The following is a 4343-nucleotide window of genomic DNA, read 5'->3' as shown; positions in this document are numbered from 1 at the left end:
ACCTATTAAGTTGTCTGCCTATGTTTTATTAGAATGTTTGCCTTATCTCTGACTTTTTAATAACAATTACTATTTCATTGTTTATAATCAGGCTCCATTTGGTGGACACTGAAGCTGTTTCAGGTTGTTTTTAGAATTATAAACAGGATTTTAATTACTGAATTATCTTTTTTTTTCTTTTTATGAGTTTTTTTTTCTTTTTTAAATATTAAACTTATTTGAAAAGACAAGGGGCCAACCTCACCAGGCAGCTTGGCTGGCATAGCAGGTGTAAGCTACAGAGCTTAAATTCATCTACCAAAAAAGTAATAAAAACAAAATTTAAAAGGGCACCTTCAACAGAACACAAAACTTCCAGCAGGCACATGAGCTTGCAGTGAAGGCTTCAGACAAAAAAGTAACACAAAGCTAAAATCAGCTCCTGGGCATTCCCAGTGTAAGTTAAAGCCCACTTTTTCTCCAGGTGCCGCAAAGGAAATAGTTTCTCTGCAGGTGAGGACAGGAGGGCGCTACTAAAACCAGGTGGGCAAGCAGGCAGGGGCTTGGTTGGTTTTCCGAATAGCCTGGGGCAGTGGTGGAGCTTAGCCCTCTATGGGATTTATGGCTCATCTTTTACCAGCGTGGGTGGAGACAACTGAAGCAGCGAGGGCTGTCTCTACCGCAGGACCCTGGGATTGCAGGGCCTGCAGGCAGCACTCTTGGTCTCCTAGGACAAGAGCAGCTGTGGAATGAATCTTCTGGGTCTCCTCAGTGACCAAGTAAAACACTTCATCAGGGACATGAATCCAGTTCATCTGCAGCTGCTTGACATGGGGAGGAGGGCGTGGGACAGGACAGGGAGCCCCTGGGATCAGGAGCACTTTGACAGAGCACATCTTGCCCTTAAACAGGAGGTTCAGGCTTGGTCCTATGTGCCTGGTCTGTCCATGGCTCCATAAGCACCTACTGGGCATCAAGAGGCGCTTCTTCATGTCACCATCCACCCTGCTGTGCTGCTCATAGCTCCTCTTGCCCAGGATGGTGGGAAAGCCATTATTGATCACAGGGGCTACTTGGTGGAGGTCAGGCCACTGCTCACACTAGATACACTCTTCACGGGTCAGATTGGGGTGGGGGCGGGGAGGTGGGGCAGGGGTGGTTCTGCTTCAGGCTTTGCACGACTTTGGGCAGCCTGGCCATGCATCCAGCCTTGATGGCCAAGCTGTTGGTGTACAGGTAGGAATGACTGGAGGTGTGCCATGGGCACAGGATCCCTCAGCACAGGTGCTGGGAGAGCCACATGAGCTTGGTGGTATGCAGGTAGAAGGCCTGTCTCATCTTCACAGGGCACTTGCCGCTCCTGTTGCTTGGGGCTGGGATGGCATGGGGTCTCATGTTACTGAGGTTTGGTCCTGGCCTCTTTCCATCTAACCAGGTTGGCATTTTCAAGTCACTGAATTTCTTCCAATATGTCCAATTAGATGTGCAGGGACAATGCTGCATGTTAGGGGGACTCCAAAAATACCACTGGTAAGATTGAGTGATGTGACAGCTCTGGCAGCCCCTGTGCCCTTCACCACACCCACCTTGATGTTGTTGATGTTGATCTGGTTTGGATTTGGCTTGTTATAAAGGTTGTCCCAAAATTCACGCAAGAAGTAATTTTGATAGAAAACACAGGTTTATAATTTAAAATTGTAATTTTTTTATTGATTCATAAAGTATATAGTAAAGGGTTATGCATGGAATAGCATATTGGGTAAATGGCCTCCACGGCTTTGCTGGCACATACGCACTCTTTTGTTGAAATTTTCCATGACCGTTTTTGCATAAATGTGGCTGAATTTCTTTGATACAGCGCTCAATTTCCTCCTTCAAGGAGTGAGTGGTCGTGGGCTTGTTGGCATAAACCTTAGACTTCAAAAAACCCCAAAGAAAAAAGTCCAACGGCGTTAAATCGCATGATCTGGGTGGCCAATTCTGATCACCAAAATGGGAAATTACACAACCAGGAAATGACTCGTGCAGTAATTGAATTGTTTCTTGGGCTGTATGGCATGCGGCACCGTCTTGTTGAAACCACATGTCATCCACATCCATATCTTGCAATTTAGGCACAAAAAACTGCATTATCATGTCGCGATAGCGAGCACCATTAACTGTTATTGCCTGAGCAGTTGCATTTTCGAGGAAGAGTGGTCTGATGATGCCTCCAGCCCCAAATCCACACCAAACAGTGACACATTGTGGATGCATTTGTTTCTCAACAATCACTCGTGGATTTTCTGAACCCCAAATGCGACAATTTCAGCCCAAGAAATAATTCAATTACTGCATGAGTCATTTCCTGGTCGTGTAATTTCCCGTTTTGGTGATCAACAAAATTCAGCCACATTTATGCAAAACAGTCATGGAAAATTTCAACAAAAGAGTGCATATGTGCCAGCAAAGCCTTGGGGGCCATTTACCTGATATCCTATTGCATACATAACCCTATACTGTATACTTTATGAATCAATAAAAAAATTTACGATTTTAAATTATAAACCTGTGTTTTCTATCAAAATTACTTCTTGCGTGAATTTTGGGACATCCTTTAGTTGGGGATATAAACTTGCTTTAATGCACTCTCAGCTTCAGCTGCTTTCAAATGTTTCTGCTGCACATATCTATTGGTGGTCTTCCACATGCAGTAGTACTGGATGATGCTGGTGAGTGACTTCCAAGGTAAAAAGTCTTGGTGGATGTTCTTGAAATCTTTCCTGTATTTCTCCAGGGCCTCCTTGAAGATACTGGCCTCTGAGACCGATCACTCCTCCATTTTATCCCAGCAGAGCATAAGCCCACCCTGACATACCAGAGCCAAAATGGCCTTGGAAAAGTCATACAAGTTCTTATGCAGCATGTCCATGGGGTGGAACAGGGTGACGTCCTGGGAGGCAGGTGCAGCGCTCATGTGCAGGTTGGGCTGTCAGGCGGAGCTGCTGCTGTAGTCAAGGGTCTGCTCAAAGTTGCCCAAGGAGTGGGCCACCACCAGCAACTGGTCAATCTGTTTGTCTATGACTGAGCTGTGTGTCTCCCACACCTTGGTCTCAAATTTGGACTGATCATGACTGTACTCATCTCCTTCCAGGTGGGTGATGTTAGCCAGGTACTGGTTTCCCATAGGAATCTCCCCTTTGTCCGCCAGCAGCATCTTCTGCTGCGGGTCTTAGGTGAGATAGTAGAAGAAGTCTTTCCACTCCAGGTAGGACTTGAGCAACTGAGTCTCACTGAGGAGAAAGAGTGATGCTACTCTCTCTTCTGATGTGGGTGTCAAGCAGAGACTCCAGCTCTCTTGAAAGGAACAGCTCCCAGTCCTGCACCTGGTACTTGAACTTCACGGGAAAGCATCTCTAGTTCTCTATCTCCTCCTTGATTTCCCCTTCCTCACCATCATTGACCCCTGGTCCAGTTTTGTAGCAGATGGACAGGTTGGCAAGCTTGTCTGATAGGGTGGCCAGAGCAATGAGGGTGCTGGAGATGGCCCCCAGTAGAAGCAAATCACCTTGGCCTCCATCTTCCCATCAGTCCTTGTGGAGCTCCTCAATTCTCTGGATTGGGTAAAGGTTTCTGGAGGAGTTCTAGAAATAGACGTAGTCTCCAACCCTGTACATGTTGGGGGGCCATGTCCGGCAGCTGTTGGCCGGGGTGGCAGTCCAGAGCATGGTGGTCAGGCTGTTTAAAGGGCAGTGCTGCAGGCACTGCTATATATATCCTATATAATAAAGAGGCAATATGTAAATTGAACCTCATGCCATAACACCATCACAAGATGGCTGCACACACAGCAGGAGCAGGGCAGCGGGGTCAGAAATGGCAGCCGCTCTGTGCAGCTTCTGCCAGGTTTCCTGTGGTCCCATGGGGGCACAGGGGTCCCAACATCTGCTTTGTGTGGCTTCTTCCAGGGTCTCCACGGCCCCATGCATGGGGGTCCCTGTGTCCATTTCATGCAGCTTCTGCTTGGGTTTCCATGGCCCCATGTGCACGCCATAGGGGTGGGGCCCAGCGGCAGCTCTGCACAGCCCAGAGGTGGGGCATCGGGGAGGCACTCCAAGACTTGGGGCCATCCCACAGTGTGCTGGCCATGTGGGGCAGGACTGGCAAGACTCCGGGACTCAGGGAGGTCCCATGGCACGGGGGGGAGGGGAGGGTTCCAGGTCTTGTGCTATTTCATGCAATAGGATATATATATATATATATATATATATATATATATATATATATATATATATATTAGATGCCTGGTGCACAAAAATTTGTGCACTTGGGGGGATCCCTCAGCCTGGCCTGTGCCTTCTCACAGTCTGGGACCCCTTGGGGGA

The 4343-nt window shown here is 47.7% G+C and overlaps 1 pseudogene; it reads right to left on the bottom strand.

Moving 5' to 3' along the window:
* Positions 1–655: 655 nt before the first annotated feature.
* On the bottom strand, positions 656–3635 carry LOC118653444 (annotated as a pseudogene).
* Between the last annotated feature and the right edge of the window lie 708 nt (positions 3636–4343).

The sequence above is a fragment of the Myotis myotis genome, unplaced genomic scaffold, assembly GCF_014108235.1.
Source record: "Myotis myotis isolate mMyoMyo1 unplaced genomic scaffold, mMyoMyo1.p scaffold_m19_p_4, whole genome shotgun sequence".
Taxonomy (NCBI): Eukaryota; Metazoa; Chordata; class Mammalia; order Chiroptera; family Vespertilionidae; genus Myotis; species Myotis myotis.
Note: the sequence above shows the minus strand (reverse complement) of the source record. Positions and strands in the feature narration are given on the sequence as shown.